This window comes from Pyxicephalus adspersus, chromosome Z, assembly GCF_032062135.1.
Source record: "Pyxicephalus adspersus chromosome Z, UCB_Pads_2.0, whole genome shotgun sequence".
Classification (NCBI taxonomy): domain Eukaryota; kingdom Metazoa; phylum Chordata; class Amphibia; order Anura; family Pyxicephalidae; genus Pyxicephalus; species Pyxicephalus adspersus.
Window position 1 is genome coordinate 63,295,185 of NC_092871.1, and position 20,414 is coordinate 63,315,598.

The following is a 20,414-nucleotide window of genomic DNA, read 5'->3' on the forward strand; positions in this document are numbered from 1 at the left end:
GGGGGGGGGGGGGGAGGGTTGTGTGCAGTGACACAGCCCACCCTCTCTCCCATTGCAGGCTCTGAGCTTGTGATGGGAGAGTGGGCGGGCTGTGTCACTGCCCATAACTGTCCCACTCTTACACACAACCCACCCATTCACCTATCATAGGCTCAGACCCGGGGACGTGTTCCCCGGCCAATGTGCCCCCCCCCCCCATCTGACCCTGTTCGGGGTGGCACTGGCCAGAGCCACGGAACACCCAAAGGGTGGCCAGAGAAACATCCCCATTGAGCTGTAATTTGCCCATGCCTGGCCTAGAACGTGCACTTGAGGCTACAATTAGCACAGATTCACAAAAAATGGTTGAGAAGAATGGGAAAAATGTTGCTTGATCTGGTGTCTCAATTTATGTTGTGACATTTAGTTAGCAGAATTAGAATCTTGTGTTGACAACATGAAATCTGTCCTGCCTTATGTCGGGTTCAGGAAGGTTGTGGTGTAATGGTGTGGGAATATATTTTATTAACTTTGAGCCCCTTAGTACCAACTAAGCATTCATTAAATGCTATAGCCTCCCTGCAGTATACCCATTTTATATCTATATCCAAGGGCATAACACAATGTCACAAAGCTCAAATACTCCACAGTCAGCACATCTCACTCTTAATTGATCATCTTAGAGATGTAGTATGGGAGATTTGCATCATGGATGTGCAGCTGACAAAATCTGCAGCAACTGTGATGCTATTATGTCAATGTAGACCAAAATCCCTGCAGAATGTATCTTACCACCTTCTGGAATCTATTCCACAAATATAGCGGTTCCGAAGGCAAAAGCTGTCCAGCCCAGTACTAGCAAGGTGTACCTAAAATGTGGGCAAACAGTGTTTTTGAAAGATTTGGACAAGGTCCCATTAAATTTGTTCCACATTTATTATCTATCTGCAAAAATTTTCATTATGTTGAACAAAGAAACACAAAGGCTGCCATTGCTATGCTCCTAAAATTGTTAATCTTTTTGGCATGATGACCCCCTGGCTTCAATTGTGCAAGGTGCTGACTAAAACAGTATATACAGATAACATTTATGACACCCCAAACTAGGTATTCCTAATATGTGTGTTGACTCGAGCTGGCATTTTAATCTTGAAGGCATGGAAAATTTAACTGAGTAAATTAAATCTTCAAGCAGCCACATTCCTTCAGATGATGGATACATATGCTACAATATAGCACTTTGGTGATTTGCCTGCCCTATACACTCAGTACAAATATCTGTTTGGTATGCTGACACATTCCTCAGTATTGTCAGGCTATGCTCAATAATGTGCAGCAATGGTGTTTCGGAGGTTAGCACTCTGGCCTTTGCAGCACCAGGCTTGAATTTTGACCAGGAATCTCTGCATGGAGTTTGCGGGTTCTCCCTGTGTTTGTGTGTGTTTCCTCCGGCCTTCCAAAAACATGCAGTTAGGTTTTTTGGCTTCCCTCTAAAAATTTACCTTAGACTGTGAGCTCCTTTGGGGGACTGCTCATGACATGACTATGGACTTTGTAAAGCGCTGTGTAATATATTGGCACTATATACAGCGAGGGAAAGAGTATTTGATCCCGTGCTGATTTTGTAGGTTTGCCCTCTGACAGAAATGACCAGTCTAAAATTGTAATCGTAGGTTTACTGTAACTGAGAGACAGAATAACAACAAAAGAACCCTCAAAAACCCAGTGTTCAAAAGTGAGAGCTTAATGTGCATTGTAATGGGTGAAATAAGTATTTAATCCCCTATCAACCAGCAAGATTTCAGGCTCCCAGGTGTCTTCACTGTATGCAGGCAACGAGCTGAGACTAGGTGCTCCTAATCCAAGCTTGTTACAGTACCCGTATAAAAGACACCTGTCCACATAAGCAATCAATCAATCATATCCCAAACTAGCCACCATGGCCAAGACCAAAGAGCTGTTTAAGGATGTCAAAGACAAGATTGTAGACTTATACAAGGCTGGACTGGGCTACAAGACTATCGCCAAGCAGCTTGGTGACAACAGTTGGCACGATAATTCGCATATGGAAGAAACGCAAAAAAAACCCAATTTCCCTTGGTCTGAGGCTCTGCACGATCTCCCCTCGTGGAGTTGCAATGATCATGAAAACGGTGACAAAGCAGCCCAGAACTACATGGAGGAACTTGACAATAATCTCAGGGCAACTGTGGGACCATAGTCACCAAGAAAACAATTGGTAAACACACTGCGCCATGAAGGCTTGAAATCTTGAGAGCCCGCAAGGTCCCCCTGCTCAAGACCGCACATGTACAGGCCCGTCACGACCAAGGCAACAAAGGAGTGGCTCAAGAAGAAGCACATGAAGGTCCTGGAGTGGCCTAGCCAGTCTCCAGACTGGTTGATAGGGGATCAAATCTTTATTTCACTCAGTACAATGCACATCAAGCTCTGAGTTTTGAGCACTGGGTTTTTGAGGGTTCTTTTGTTGTTATTCTGTCTCACACCTACAATAAATCTCCTAATACAATTATAGACTGGTCATTTCTTTGTCAGAGGGCAAACGTTCAAAATCAGCAGGGGAGCAAATACTTCTTTCCCTCACTAAGTTCTGTGTAATAATAATAATAATGAAATCTATTCATTACAGTGTTTTCCAATTGGGTGGTGAATCCAGAAATGATCCCAGTTTTTTTGCTATCACATCCAGTTTTTACAATACAGGGAACCATCTATTTTTGTCAAAAAACATACAAATTGTGCATACAATGAAAAAGTAAAAAAAAATACATTGAATGTACTGTTTATTTATTTATTTTTTTTGTTCATACAAAGGATTTATTGTTAATCTATGACATTTTTACAGTAAAACATTTGAAATTTAATCGGGTACGCGGTTAAGGTAAAAATTTACGCTTATAGCTTTTTCTGGAGTGTTCAGTGTTAGGACAATTCCACCGGATCCTCCAAGAATAGTCAGCCATCATATGTACATCCATTAACTCTGATACCGTCTAACATGACCTTCAAATCTTGGTGGAATTGTTCACATTGCTCATCACTGGCTGCACCGAGGTTTTCCGGGAAGTTAGAAAGATGGCTATGCAGAAAATGCACCTTGATGCTCAAGCATTTTGTAGCTCTCCAAGAGCTTCTGGACAATTTCTGTGTAATTATTTGCCTGTGTGTTTCCCAAGAAAGTCCTTGGCAATGCCTTTGAAAGATAACAAAGCATTCTTTTCGACTTCTGACATTGTCCTGATGAAATGTTCATCTTTGATGAGCTGTCGAATCTGTGGACCATCAAACACATCGGCCTTTATTTTATCATATGACAGGCTAGGAAATGCCAAAATTAGATACTTGAATGGTCTTGTTCAGTTGGCAAAGCTTTAACAGACTGCTTCATCAGACCCAGTTTCATGTGCAGAGGCGGGAATATAATATTCTTTCTATCAACAAGTGACTGATGTAGAATCTTTGGATCACCTGGTTTTAGGGCAGATCTTGGAGGTCAATTCCTTTCCACCCAATGCCTCCCATGAGCTCTGCTGTCCCACATGCACAGATAACAGGGATACTTGGCGTATCTGCGTTGCTGACTAAGAAGGCAGCATACCATTTTAAAGTCAACACAGATGGCCCAATTGTGTTTGGTGATATTGTAACAAGTCGATGATTCTCTTTATGCCTGTATATTCCTCACAAAGAGAAACTGAATGGTCAATTGGGACTGACCCAAATATATTGCCATTGTAAAGAAGGACACACTTTAAGCTCCACTTTGAGCTGTCGATGAATAGTCGCCATCCAGTTGAGTTATAGATTGGAATTCCCAATCCCTCTATTAAACCTGGTATGGTATGGTAATACACAAAGCCAGTGTCAGTTCTAAAGTACTGCAGAAATGCAATTTCTCTTGTTCGAAAGTACGCTACCTTGATTCCTTTTTTAAGTAAGTTTTTCCCCTGTAGTCTTGATGGTAGGAGTTATAATTATTATTATTATTATTATTATTATTAATAAACAGTATTTATATAGCGCCAACATATTACGAAGCGATGTACATTAAAAAGGGGTTGCAAATGACAGACTAATACAGACAGTGATAGAGGAGGAGAGGACCCTGCCCCGAAGAGCTTAGAATCTAGTAGAGTTCTGAAGCCTTTTTCGATAGTCCCAAATCACGTGCCAAATCACTCAACTCATGCTGATCAAATCCCTTGCGAACAGAGTCCTCTTCAATTTCAAACTCTTCATCATTATTGTCAACTAGTTCATCATCATAATCAAGAAAGGGTAGTGTAATGTAAAGCAGCACTGGGATTTCATCTGAATGAGCCACTGGGCGTATAGCTGATGGTAGACTAGGATACTCTAAGTTACATTTATTTTCCTTGTTATATTCTGAAGTTTTCACTATACAAAAGTAACAGTCACTGAAAAGATCTTCTGGCTCTCCCCATACCATAGATATACCAAATCGATAAAATGGATATACCAAATGGCATCTTATCACGTGCTCCCTTTGTCCACATCCGTAAACCCTCGACATACTGTTTGCACACCTTATGAGGGTCCCAAGACTTATCTTTATCACAAAGTTTACCTTTGAAATATGCCAAATAGGCTTGCTCTACAAATGTGCTGATGCTGATGTCTCTGACTGGGAATGGTGAGACTGCCACAGACATAACAAAATGAATTAGGCTTGTTTAGGCACTTAAGACAGGAAACAGCAGAGCCAGACATGATCTGAAAGAAAGGAAATACGTGTATAAATAGAAAAATACATTTTTCTTATTCACTACGTAGAGCAGCACACAGCCTCTGACCACACTGTCTTGTGTGTAAATGAATAGCCTTTACAAATCCACGCTACAGTAATCGCATTATTATAAGTGGTAGAGAAAAAACCTGACGTGATAGAAGAAAACTAACTGCACTTTAGGAATCAGCATAAATATTTTAGTGTAAAATAGCTTAAAAAATTAGGTCAACATGGCTGGGCATGGCCAGCGTGTCTGGGTAATGGCAGAGTGAGCTGTGTTCCTGAAGCTCCATGCACCACCAGGCTAAATCTGCAGATCAGACCGAGTTACCGCAGCTATTTTTAGCTCTCCACCGATGACAAAGCAGAAGACGAAAGGAGCTGGAAAGACACCCAGGCGTGAGAGCCTTTTGAAGTTCTTTCCCTCAGATCCCGCAGCCGACTCAGAGGGAGGTTCCAAGATGGCTCAGACGTGTGGTGCAGAAGCATGCCATGAGGAGCCTGCACCCATCGCCAGTGAAGAAGGGACATCCTTCTTACCTCAATACTCGGCATTCACCTCCCCATCCTTGTCCTCAGTGCCAGCCCGATCACTGAGTAGGTCCCCAGGCTATGTGACACAGGATCATCGCTCTTCACAGGACCTGAGAGACCTCATACAGTGTCCTACCCAAGACGGCAGACATGGAGTCTCTAGCCACTCGCATAGAGGGATCCTTGTGGCTGGAGCTGGAATCCCTCCATCAGCGAACACTTGCTGTAGACACTAAAGTGTCAACGCTGGAATCATCTACCCATCAGGCATCATCCAGGATTGCAGTTTTGGAGCAATCCCAACAACAAGTAAGGTCCGCTATTGCTATTTTATCCCTAGGTTTAGATGATCAGGAGAATAGGGGACGCTGCAAAACGTGTGTTTGCAGGGGATCCCAGAGGCCACAACAGGTCCTGAACTGCAAGGTACTGTAACTGCTAGATTGGCCTGTTACAGGAGCTATTGAGCTGGACAGAGTCCACAGAGTGGGATTTAGATGTGAATTACAGAATGTCCTCCCCAGGGATGACTTTTGCAGGGTCTACTTTTTTACTTTGAAAGAGCGGATCATCAGGAAGGCATGGCAGAAAGGTTCTATAGACTTTTAAAGTGCTAGGATCCAAATAAGCAGACCTATCTTCCCGCACATTACATATGAGGTATCAGTTAAAGCCCTTACTGGATCTTCTGGTCTCGCAGGGCGCCCGATACAGATGGGGTCACCCCCTTCATGTGATTGTTACCAAGAATAATTCTACTTTTTCAGTCCACAACCCATTGCAATTACCAGCGTTTTTTACCTTTTTTGGGGCGGACCCCATTCCAGTGCCGGATTGGCTGGAAACAGTTGATGATCACCCGGGAACATCGTCAAGTATTCGTGCGCCCCGTTCTGGCAGACATAGACTGCGTTCCTCCTCACCTTTGGAGCCGTGACACCCTGGCCTCGCATGAACCATGATGGGTTCCGTCAGAGTGATTGGCTCCTGCCAGTTTTATGCCATTGCTGAATCTCCACAAATGTCATCTCAAAGTACTTATCTTATTATGTGTGCAGATCTGGGTTCTACTTTACCGTTTCCATACCTACTAGAACAGCTGACCGGAAGGCAATTACTGTTTACATTTGGAGATTTTCACCCTCTGAGAGGACTAACTTTATTTTTTCCATGTGACTGTGGTTCAGTGCCATCAGGCTCCACAAAATTGCTTGGCAGGTACCAATGGATTGTTTCTGCTGATTGTTTATGGCATTTTCTTCCATTTATTTCCCTTTTTGTTCAACAAGCAGACCCAGGTCCAGGGTTGTATACCTGCTGGGGCAGCTTGTCTTGGGACCGATTGCTGCTCATATCTGCGGTCTTTGGGCCTTGGCTGGACTTAAGCTACGTACACACTTCCAATTATTATCGTTGGAAAACGAACGACAAACGATCCTGCACGATATATACGAACGATCGTATAGCACCGATCCTGCACATAGAGATAACGACACGATCGTTCGTAGATATTGTACACACAATAGATACGATCGTTTGAGCGATAGAGGAACTATGTGCACGACAGGAAAGTGAACGAACGTTCGTTCATTACGCATGCTCAGACCATGGACGATCACCGAACGACCGTACACACGAACGATGTTCAACGATCGTCGTCCAATCCGATCCGCCGGTCCGGTCGTTCGTTTCCAGCGAGTTTCCTCGTTCGTCGGCGTCGTTGGTTACTTTTTTACGAACGATTTTTTGCCCAATCGATCGTTCGTCGTTCGATTGGAACGATAAAAATTGGAAGTGTGTACGCACCTTAAGCCAATTATGTTATGGAAAGATGGTTTATTGTGAAGAGCTTCAACAGGGTGATTGACTGATAGCAATTGCCCATTGTCATTGAATGCCCACAGCAACCTGTTCATTGTATTTACTTTATTGCTCTGTGCGTAGACTCAGGTTTATAACCCACCTATTGCATACCTGTTAGGTTTGTTCGGAGGATAATTATTGCTTATATCTGCAGTTATAGATCCTTGAATGGTCCGAGTTAATGTTTCATGCCACTATTGCCTAAAGTTTAGAGGAGGGTTGTATCTGCTCTATGTACATACTATTTCCTAAGGTGGTCCTCTAGCTATCCTTGTTCATAAGGGTGCAATTTTATACTTGGCGCCCATGACTCTGATTACAGGTGTTCTCTTATCATCTGACTTTTGTTATATTATTGTTACTACTGAATCTATGCTATGCAATTTGCCAGTTCGGTCCCTTGCTGACAGAGTAGGCACTGGTAGGAAAATAATGCAATGTTTTATATGTGGGAACCCTGGTCTGTTTTGTTGATCCTTGGATACGAAGGGTCTTAATTTGAATGTTAACGTTAACCGGTTGTCAATTGTTAATATTTCACTTACTTTCACCCCCCTTACACTGGCAATACATCAGAGCACCGCAAAGCAGCCTTGTATAGGGCTAAATTGCCTGAACTTATAGATCCCTTTGCTGACTTCTCTCCCGAGGTTCCCTATTTTTCTACCTCATTCTCCTTAGAGAATTTTCAATCCATACCACATAAGGCATTAGAAGATAAGTTTACTATACTGGCTACACACATTACTAAGCAAATAAAAGAATTTTACCACCATACTGCACAATTAAAAGGTTGTATATGGTGGGTTTTTGCTTTCCATGACTTAATGTTATGTTACACATATTGTCATTTTATGATGTTTTTTGCTTTTACCTTTTTCTGTTTTCTTCTCTGTTTACTTATGCCTCTTCTCTCTCCCCGCCCCTTTCCCTATTTCCTCTTCCCCTGGCCCTTAGAGGACCCATCTTTTGCTTATCAACTGGATATAGGATATAATAAATGTTATGAGCTTGAATGTGCAGAGCTTAAACCCCCCACATAAGCGTACTAAGGCTTTTCGGTATTTTCACTCCAAACGATATAATTTGTCTCAAAGAGACCCATTTCTCGCTTAGTTCATGCCCAAAATATATTAGCAACTCCTATTCACAGGTTTTTGTTGCAAAAGGACCTGGAAGGGGGTATCTTGTTTTAGTAGGCCTACTGGGTGACATTCCAGTTACAATTGTAACTTACTATACTCCTAGCACCAAACAGATGCAGTTTTTCACTCACCTGATTACGCAAGTTAAACATCACCAGAAAGGTACCTTAATAATGTCTGGTGATTCTAGCATGATAATACACCCATCTCTAGGTAGGTGCAAAGCCAAACAAGCCCCCCCTCTGACCAAAGTATTGTATATGTTCTCACCCCTTTCGCAAAATTTCTGCAGCGACATAATTTGGCGGATAGTTGGAGAGAAGTACACCCTCGCAAACGTGACTATACATTTTATTCACACCCTCACAATGCCTGGTCTAGAATAGACCATATATTGATATCCACCAACTTACTTTTCTCAACCATATCTTGTGATATTCTTCCCGTCCCCTGATCAGACCACGATGCTGTTATTTTGTCAGTGTCCTCTCTATATGAGCGACCAAGGGAGTTTCCATGGGTTCTTAATGAGTCGATACTGAGTGACCCTGACGTGACCCTGGAAATTGGTAATGCTTTGAAGGAATTCTTTCTGGTAAATGATAATGGTGATGTCTGTATGAGTACATTGTGTAATGCACATAAAGCAGTCTTGCAGGACCATCCTATACAACTGGCTACCCGTAAAAAGAGGAAAAGGCAAGCTTAGATTATGCAGTTGGAAAAAGCTGTTCAGATTCTGTCTGCTCAATTTAAAGCATCACCTACTCCTTCTTTAAAGAAACAACTCGATAAAGCTAGACAAGAACTAGATATTTGTCTTTTTGGACTCGTAATAAATATTACATAAAAGGCAATAAGCCGGACTCTATGTATAGCCATTGATACGGTGCCTTGGTCATATCTTTTCACCCTCCTTCATAAGTGGGGTTTTAGCCCCAAATTTATATGCTGGATCAAAGCACTATACACGGATCCTAGAGCTATGGTGATGTATGCAGGCTTTTGTTCAGCATGTTTCCCTATTGCTATGGGCACGCGTCAGGCATGCTCACTATCTCCATTGCTCTTTCCTATGGCCATAGAGCCTTTGGCATTAGTAATCAAGTCAAATTTGGATGTTTCGGGGTTGGAAGTTGGTGGATACCATCACAAGTTATGTCTTTTTGCTGATGATGTGGTTCTTTTTCTCACAAACCCTGTGCTCCCTCTGCCTAATCTTACTCAAATACTACTATCTTTTTCTGTACTCTCTGGCCTATCTGTAAATTAATCAAAGTCCATTGCACCTAATGTTTCAGTTACCCAAGAAATGCAAACCTGCCTGCAGGCCAGCTTTCCATACAAATGGGAATCGTTTAAACTGGCTTTTTGGGGTATTTACCTCACCGCTTCGTATGAAACAATGTATACTTCCAATTATGCTTCCATATTGGGATCCATTAGGGCAGCTCTGGTGTCTTGGAAGAGGTATTATATTTCTTGGCTGGGTTGGATTGCCGCTCTGAAGATGACGGCTCTTCCAAGGCTTCTGTACTTGTTCTGGGTTCTCCCTGTAGCGATACCATCACATACAATTTGCTCCTGGCAGAGTTTGTTTTCAGATTTTGTGTGGCAGGGATCCAGACCTAGGAAAGCGAAACGAATTTTGTACAAACATAAAGCCTATGGAGGCCTGGCATTGCCTAATATCCTGTACTATTATAGGGCAGCAAAGTTGGCTCCCCTTGCCGTATATCATGCTAAGATACGTAGACCCTTAAGGGTAGATTTAGAAGCGCACTTATTATCTCCAATTGTGTTGGATACCCTACCCTGGATCCACCCGAATCCAGGTAAGAAGGTTTCTAGCCCCAACACACAACACTCTATGAAAATATGGGATGATGTCAAATGATCTGGTGCTCTAATGTTCCTGCATATCCTATTGGCTACCATAGTGGGCAACCCTAGTTTTTTACCAGGATTTGAAGTACCATCCCGCTTTTACGAGTGGTTGGCATGGGATATTCGTAGGGCTAAGAACTTAATTGTAGCCGCAGGAGTAATGTCTTTTCCTTCTTTAAGATCCAAGCATGATGTCCCCTCCTCCTGTGTCTTTTCTTACTTGCAACTACGTCACTATGTTCAGTCCTTGCTTAAGTACACCCACAATCCCTTGTCGCACACCACTTTTGAGGGAAAATGCGATAGAGACCCCTTGGGCAAGGGAAGTATCTCTCTAATTTACAATTCATTGCTAACAGTAGACATGCCAAATAAACCAGTGTATGTATCTAGATGGGAAGATGACATTGGTAAACCATTGGATGACACGCAATGGGCACAGATCTGGGACACCGTGGCGCATAGCAACAGGTATAGCCCTCCGCAAAATTCGTACACAGTTGAATTTATGTTTGGCTAAGAGAGCTGAATGTAGCCTGCAGTGAAACAAACAAAGACTCTATCAATGTGGTAACAAGCCAGGTGCTCTACTAGCCAGGGGACTGCGAACCTTTACACCTAAAACTACACCCATTACACTACGCATCGCAAATAAACAGCTTAATGGCAATTCAAAAGAAATTGTACAGGAATTCCAGTCTCACCTGGCTGAGCTGATATTCAACTCCCCTGACTTTGGATCAACAAAGTGGAATTTTTTTACTAACATTCACTTTCCTGGATTGCAACACACAGATTTAGAACTTGTGCAAAAAGATGTTACGGAATTGGAAGTTAGATCAGCCATTAACTTCCCTAGCGGTAACCCCGAGAGTGACTCGGGGGAAGAAAAAAGTTGCTACAAGGGGTAACCCCGAGCCACTCTCGGGGTTGGAACACCTAGTGAAGGTTAGTAAAGCGCTTACCTGGTCCGCCGGGGTCCCGTGCCCTCCAGAGCCGCGATCTCCGTCTTCTTCCTGCTTCTGCTCCGATGAGTCACTGGGGGAGTTCCCGGTGACGTCGGTGGGTGTGCACGTCCCGTCCGGGCGGGGCGGGAAATTCAAAATCCATTGTATTGCATTCAATACAAAATAACTGTATTGAATGCAATACATTTGATTTTTATGTGTAAAAGCAGTACATTGTTTTCAAGAACATTTATTTTACAGTATGTATAATTCTATGAGTATAATATGTATTTTTTTTTTTTTTTATTAAAAAAATTTTTTTTTAAATTCAATTTTCTTTTTTTTAATATATAGATTTTTTAATTTATTCAATTTATTGTTTTTAATGATTTTGTGTTTCAAACTTTATAATACTCATACTATATTATACTGTAAAATACATATTCATGAAAAACAATGTACCGCTTTTAGACATAAAAAAAACAGAAAGAAATGAACCGCTAGGGAGGTTAAAGATATGACCCCTGGTAAATGCCCAGGACCAGATGGGTTTTCGCCACTGTTCTTTAAAAAAATGACATGTGATTTTACCTTATCTATGTTCCCTCTTTAACTGGTTAAAAAGAGGCACTAATTTCCTACCCGAGTCTTTAAGGGCATCTATTGTCATGATACCTAAACCTTCACTAGACCCACACTCTTGGACCAATTTTAGACTAATCTCACTATTGAATGTGGATGTGAAATCTTATATCTTATATCATTATATAGTTCTAAAATACTAGGTGGCCCATTAGTACCAAATCTTTATAAATACTACTTAGCAGCACAACTAGCTTCCCTAGTAGCAATACATCGCTCTGAAGAACTTCCCATATGGGCTTAAATTCACGTCATTAAAGTACCCACTATTTCGTTGCATAATGTAATGTGGACAGGAAGTACCCATAGACCATTAATAGCTGACCCGACACTATCACACGCTTTGGGTCTTTGGGATAAATTAAAAATTCCTGCAGGATTGATTTCTAATCATACACCTTTAACAGGGATTATAAATTGCCCTACATTTGAACAAGCCTTTACAAATACTAAAGCCTTTATTTGGTGGGCATCTAAGCCAATTCGTAATATCTATGAACTATTCTCTCCTGCCGGAATTAAAACTTTTTCTCATGTGCAAGAACAATGGAATCTACCTTCTAATGAACTGTTCTGTTATATGCAGATTAGTCATTATTTGAAATCTTTATTAAAAAATCATACAGGGTCCCCCTTACGAATAACACACCTCAAATCTCGTTGTTTACATAACCCTTGCTCATCAGGTCTAGAGTCCTTTCTTTACAGAACACTGATCAGAATGAACAACAGGTATCCACATTATATTTCTAAATGGGAGGAGGAGCTGAAATCGGTAATTTATCCTAAGAGTTGGGAAGCAATTTGGCGAGCAATTGCAAAATGTTCACCTTATATTACTGCTCAGGAAAAAGCATACAGGATACTATTTAGATGTTATTTAACCCCGGATAGGATAGCTAAATATGCACCTAATGAAGCGGCGCAATGTTTTAGAGGTTGCAAGGTATATATGATACTATACCTAAGTTTTATAAGATATGGTTCCCTGGGTAAACCACCATGACACCCCTGATCTTGATCGAAGGCTGCTACAACTGTATTTAGTACTATTCTTTGTCTTCTTTTTCCCATGAAATTCATATTCTAACTGACCCTCTTTTATATTGTGATCCGTGGATTCCCCCCTTTTTTTCTTTTTGTGTCTTGTGTGTATGCATACTTGATTCATGCATATTCATGTACAGAACTGAATAAGATTGTAAGAATTGGAAGGCATCCAAAAGGGAGGATAATTTCCTCCCTCATCTTTTTCTTTCTTTTTTTTTTGGAGAGGAATTCGAAATTAACCTGCACTAGATTTCCACTATGGGAGTTTTCACCCTCATCTGCCACTTTTTTCTTTTTCTTCCACCCTATCACTTTATTTTACTAGTAATTTATTCTCACAGTAGACGAGATTGTAATTGTTAAAGATACTCACTTTTTTGTAATGTATTGTTTGTAATTAGAATTGTAGAATTGGATATACCACAGATTAAACACTTTATGGGAAAGATTCCCTCACTTTATGGGAAAGATCCCCCATGTAATGATATATCTATCAGATATTATGAGATTAGTTGTCTGAAATCAATATTCCGCCAAATGTTGAGTAGAATTAATAGTTTTTTAGCTATAGAAAAGAAATCATACGTATTGTTTTTTTGTTTTGAAATGTTTGAAAATGAAAAACTTAATATTGATATTGGAAATATAGATTTATCTAAAGGGCGTTCACATCTACCCTTCTACCGCCATAAAAAGCTGAAATCACTCTTACATGACAATCAATTAGTTGACATATGGCGACATACAACACCCTGGGTCCAGAGACTACACTTTCTACTCACCAGTACATTAAACATATTCCAGGTTGGATTTTTTTCTGGTATCCCATTGTGCTGTACCGCGGATACCTGATTCGGACATAGGCTCCATAACTTTCTCAGACCATGCCCCAGTCATCTTGGTTGTTTCCATCGGGTTTAATTTCCCCAGATCCAGCTCCTGAAGACTTAATGAAATGCTGTTGGAAACACCTAGTTTACCGGAGAAGGTTGAGCAGGAACTTAATTCTTTTTTTTCGAATAATTAGGGCTCCACAGACAATCCGCTACATGTGTGGGAGGTGCATAAATGTTTCATTAGGGGGATATTCATCCAACAGGGCTGCCGACTCAAGAGGCTCAAAACAGAGCGGCTTGAAACTCTGCTCCGGAAACTCCACCAATTGGAGATGGTACATAGGCGACTCCACACTCCAGAGGATATAGAGGCCGAATAACATTCCAAGCGTGACCAAATTAATTCTCTCTCTAGAGAAAAACCTAAAGCCCAACTGCTTAGATGTAAACGTTTCTACTATGAGCATTCCCAACAATTGCGGCAGGGCTCTGGCGCTGGGTATTAGGTCCAAACAGGAGTTCATGTTTATCCCTACCATTAAGACAGCCCCTGGTACTATTGTGCACACCACTGATGAAATTGCACAATCTTTTAATGATTTTTACTGCCAATTATACAACCTGTGATCGGCTTCAGCGGACCTGCAACCCCTAGATGGTATAAGCAAAATTTGCGACTATCTCCGTGCCTCTGATTTCCTAACCCTAAGCCGATCACGCTCCTTGAAGTGCAGTTAGCGATTAGGCGGGCGGCATTGGGGAAGGCACCGGGCCCTGATGGCCTCACATTAGCATAGTACAAGAAATTTTCCCCATTCTTGGACCCCAATTGGTGATAGCTCTGAATGCACTCTCCCAGGGTCATGAGCTCTCTAGGGATGCACTGTCTGCACACATTTCCGTGCTGTTAAAGCCTGATAAGGATCCTCAACAGTGTGCTAGTTACCAGCCAATTTCTCTGTTAAATAGCGATGTAAAGCTGTTTGCGAGTATACTGGCCCACAGGTTGATCCCTGTGTTTAGTAGCCTCATCCATCCCGATCAAAGTGGCTTTCTCCCCAAGCAGGAGGCTAGGGACAATACCATTCATTCCATAAACATTATTAACCACATGCTCGCCATTCAAACCCCACTTATGCTTCTCTCCACAGATGCGGAGAAGGCGTTTGATCGGGTGGATTGGACTTTTCTACATACCACAATAGCTCATTTACAGTTAGGTCCATAAATATTTGGATAGAGACAACTTTTTTCCAATTTTGGTTCTGTACAATTAATTTTAAATGAAAACTCATTTGAACTGCAGACTTTCAGCTTAAATTCAGTGGGTTGAACAAAAAGTTTGCATATTAATGTGAGGAACTAAAGCCTTTTTTAAACACAATCACCTCATTTCAGGGGCTCAAAAGTAATTGGACAAATTAAAAAGCTGAAAATAAAATGTTCATTTCTAATACTTGGTTGAAAACCCTTTGCTGGCAATGACAGTCTGTTGTTTTGAACTCATGGACATCACCAGATGCTGGGTTTCCTCCTTTTTAATGCTCTGCCAGGTCTTTACTGCAGTCGCTTTCAGTTGTTGTTTGTTTGTGAGCCTTTTTGACTGAAGTAAGTCGTCAACAAGTGAAATGCATGCTCAATTGGGTTCAGATTTGGTGACTGACTTGGCCATTCAAGTCATATTCCATATTCCACTTCTTTGCTTTAATAAACTCCTGGGTTGCTTTGGCTGTATGTTTTGGGTCATTGTCTATCTGTATTCTGAAACGCCTCCCAATCAATTGGACTGGATTTAGCTGGATTTGAGCAGATAGTAGGTCTCTGAACACCTCAGAATTCATTTGGCTGCTTCTGTCCTGTGTCATATCATCGATAAACACTAGTGTCCCAGTGCCACTGGCAACCATGCACGACCAAGCCATCACACTGCCTCCGCCATGTTTTACAGATGATGTGTTATGCTTTGGATCATGAGCTGTTCCACACCTTCTCCCTACTTTTTTCTTGTCATCATTCTGGTAAAGGTTGATCTTGGTTTCATCTGTCCAAAAAATGTTTTTCCAGAACTGTGCTGGCTTTTTTAAAAAATTTTGTTAGCAAAGTCCAATCTAGCCCTTCTATTCCTGAGGCTTTTGATTGGCTTGCACCTTGCAGTGCACCGTCTGTATTTACTTTCATGCAGTCTTCTCTTTATGGTAGACTTAGATATTGATACGCCTACCTCCTGGAGAGTGTTGTTCACTTGCTTGGCTGTTGTGAAGGGGTTTCTCTTCACCATAGAAATGTTTCTGCGATTTTCCACCACTGTTGTCTTCCGTGGACGTCAAGGTCTTTTGGCGTTGCTGGGTTCACCAGTGCTTTGTTTCTTTCCCATGATGTACCAAACTGTAGATTTTGCCACTCCTAATATTGTAGCATTTTCTCTGATAGTTTTTTTTTGTTTTTGCAGCTTAAAGATGGCTTGTTTCACCTGCATGGAGAGCTTCTTTGACCGCATGTTGTCTGTTCACAGCAAATTCTTCCACATACAAGCACCCCCCCTCCAATCCAATTGCCCACCCCAGCCCATGAAATAGCCTTTGAGTCAATTGTCCAACTACTTTTGAGCCCCTGAAATGAAGTGATTGTGTTAAAAAAAAGGCTTTAGTTCCTCACATGTTTATGCAATCTTTTTGTTCAACCCACTGAATTAAAGCTGAAAGTCTGCAGTTCACTGCATCTGAGCTGTTTCACTTAAAATTAATTGTGGTAATGTACAGAACCAAAATTGGAAAAAAATTGTCTCAGTCCAAATATTTATGGACCTAGCTGTAGGTTTACCAATGACAATGCTAAAATGGATCAGGGCTCTGTACTCTTCGCCTAGTGTGAAAGTGAGAGCAAATAGTGAGCTTTCCCAACCGTTTGCAATAGGGCTGTCCCTTATCCCCCTTGCTATTTATCTTATCCTTGGAACCTTTGCTACAGGTAATACGAGCTAACACTGACATAAAAGTAGTGCATGTTGGTCAAATGGAGCAAAAAGTCGTGACCTATGCGGGGACGAATATGCAGAATATAAATGCACAATTTAAATTGAGCCTTGGTTAAGCCATGCAGTTGAAAATGTAGCAATGCCACCCAGGGGTCCCTGCTAATTGGTTTAGAAATAACTGCACGCAGCATACGAAACACTCTCCTCCAAAATCTAATAACAGAGAGACATGTCCACCAGATATGATAATCTGTGCCTAGGTCTTGACATTCCCTGAAACATAATTGAGATGGGAACGCTGATTCATCAAGCAAAATTGGTAGCTCGCTCGCGCATTCGTATTTGCGATCCAAAATTGGAAGCCTTTGATCAATTTATTAACTAAATTTCAGGCGCAAGCGTTTTCGCGCGGAAGTTATCAACCGAAATGATCTCGCTGCTGGAGCCACGCATCACCGGCAGTTTGACACTGGCGAGCTTGCATTAAAAGTCACTGTTCCCCTAAAAAATAAATTTTTCTAATGGCACACATCTTTCACTTAGACCTAAATAAAAATGTTTGGCCTGTTCAAATGTTTTAAACATTTATATTAGCTGCGAAATAATCATATTTTTTTATGACCTAATATTTTCAGGTTTACAAAGACTTAACTAATTTTAGCTCTTTACACAGGCGCCTACCTAAACGCATCTGATGCTAGTCCCGGTGATCCGCCTGGAAAGAAATTCCAGCGGGCTCTGGCGGGCAAAACCTCGCTTTTGCCAGCGAACTAGATTTTTTCCACCTATGTCCAAAGCACACACGCAAGTTCTTGCATGCTCCTGTAGATATATATGTATATATACATGTATGTATGTATGTATGTGTGTATGTATATATACCGTGTTTTCCAGCGTATAGGACGACTGGGCGTATAAGACGACCCCCAACTGATTGGTTAGAGTGGTCTGCCAATTAATTGCCACATACAGCAGGCATACATGCAAATGCATGGCGTGGGCACATTTTTCAGTAGCCGGGAGTAAACCAGGAAGTTGCATATCTGCGTTATCATAATGCCGCGCCCATTGTTTTCAGAGAGGGACCTGTCCTTCATCATTCAGGTAAGGGATTTTTTAAAAAAGCGCATGGCAGGAATCCGGACGGCAGATTCAGGATGTGAGTGGACGCGCGCACTCGAGTCCCGGACCGCGGTAATCCGCGATCGCGGGTCGCGCGTATTATCGCGCTTCCAGCGATCGCGGATTTCAATGATGAATCAGGGGCACTATATATATTGACTTACTCACCTCAGCTTGGTAGCGGAAGCACATAAAGGTGGATTCCTTCTTTTAACCAGAAGCAATATCATCCATGAATGTTGCTTATAGCCAAGCCCATAATATTAAAAATCTTTTCAATGTGAAGCAATATGGTCCAAAAAGCCCTCTTTGCCTATTTCTTCTTATAATTTCTCTTTTCTATGTATATGTACACACATCTAAATGCATACATACCTGTTTTGCTTTATGTGCACTCATGTCTATACATACATGAGTGCATATGAAGCTAAACAAGCAATATACACAAAAAATACAAGCTTGCCTGAATGAGGACTGTGCAAAAGTGCAGTGCATTTAACAACTGATAAAACACATAGTGGGTCCGCCGTGGCACACATATATGAGCTACACACTCCTGAAGTTTGGCACACAACTATGCGCATCAAACAACTGAGTTTTAACAAGACAATTGTGCTGTTTTTAGCCTTACAAATAATTCAGAGAAAGCAACAGCCTAAAAACAATCACAATTGTCTTTTTAAACTGTGTGTCCTGGGCGTTTGGAAACACATAACAACAAACCCCCCAAAAAAACGACAACATTTTACAAACAACTTTATTCAAAAGAAACATTTGCTAAAAGGTCACAATAAACTATAAAAACTAAAAAGAACGAACAAAACACAAGTAAACAAATATTGCATTCAAAAAATACATACCAAACCAATATGCAATTTTGGCCTATCAAGGGTGGAAAACTGGATTAGAAAATATTTATGCAGGACAAATTTTGAAAAGTGTTAATAAAGGCAGAATTTTGCAATCAAACAATATGGCCACAAACACAATAATATGGCATTAACATTGACTTTAAAATTGCAAAATGGACATTAAAACATTCAAAGTTAAAAAAGAAGCAATTGTGCTAAAGGGTAAGCAAAGTATCAAATGCAGCAACATATATATATAAAAATTAGGATAACACACAAAACAACAGCCGCTCCAAGAAAAACAAAAAACAAAAGGAAAAAGCAAGTTAAACAGCCCCCTTATATATGCTCAAATTTAAGCGCACAGTTAATAGAAATTCACTTGCAATTAGCACTTGCGCAGTTTGTCAAAATTGACTGTTTGTTTGTTTTTTGCAATTGGACATTTCAAAATCATTGATTGATATTATCCTTTAGATTTGTACACTAGTAAACAGATATTCTAATAATTAAAAAATTAAAATAAAGTTGGATTTGGTTCAGAATCTTTTTTTTCTAGATTTTCCTCCTTTAAAATTGGGTGCGTCTTATAGGCCGGAGCGTCTTATACGCCGAAAAATACGGTAATTATATATGTATATATACATATATATCTATAGAAGCAAACAAAAACGTGTGTGTGCTTGTGACTTTTGTGAGAAAATCTAGTCCAATGGCAAAGCCAAGGTTTAGCCTGGGGAAAGTCGCAATATTTACCCCCGGGGCTCCTCTGATCAGGCAGCGTAAGCGTTTAAATAGGCGCTTATGTAGAGAAGCTGAACTCAGTTAACTCTTGCCTAACAAGAAAGAAATAAGTCATTTTAAAATATGCTTTTTTCTTAGCGCATATGGATGTTTTAAACATTAGAACAGCACAAACAATTTATTTTAAGGCTCAGGGTAATATGTGTGACATTAGAAAGAATGCTTTTTTAGGGGAAGTGTGACTTTTAATGCAGGCTCGCCAGTGTCAAACTCCCGGGGATGCGCGGCTCCAGCAGCGAGATCATTTTGGTTACTAACTTCCGCGGGAATTTGCCAGCACCTGAAATTTAGTTGATAAATTGATCGGAGGCTTCCGATTTTGGATCGCGAATACGAATGAGCAAGTGAGCTTCCGATTTTGCTTGGTGACGCACCCTTACAGACTTTGTTGCAAAAGATATATGGTTAGGGCCTTAGAGTCCTGAACAACACTAGGTTGGGCTGGACTGCTAGTTAAGGGAACTAACAGTGAGTTAGTGGCCAAGTGGCCAGGCTTTCTTTTTGCTGTTTGTTTTATTTTGCCTGTTTTGTGTGTAAATAGTGAAGTTAAATAAACCCTTGATGCACTTAAAACCTGCTGGCCCTGTTTCCTGCTTGAATTCCCCCCCCCCCCCACCATTGCTACGGGCGATCTCACATATGGTGGAGGATGTAGGCAGCTTTATAAGTGGGTGTTTGGAAGGCCAGCATGGAGGAGATACTAAAACAGCTTGTTTTGGCCAATGCCAACCAGCAGCAGGCCAATGCCAACAAGCAGCAGGCCAATGTTGAGCAAAAGCGTATTAACCAACAATTGCTGCTAGGTCTGGAAAAAGCGGAGGCCCGCCACAAGGAATTGTTGGAAATACACGCAAAGAGCTACCAACAACAATTAAAGGCCCTCAAACAGCAGATATCTTTACGAAAGCAGACTGACGCCGAGAGTGGTGCTGGGCATTTGCCAGTTTTTCGGGTAAGCCAGTTGTTAAAAAAAATGACTGCGGATGATGATCCTGGGGTGTTTTTGACC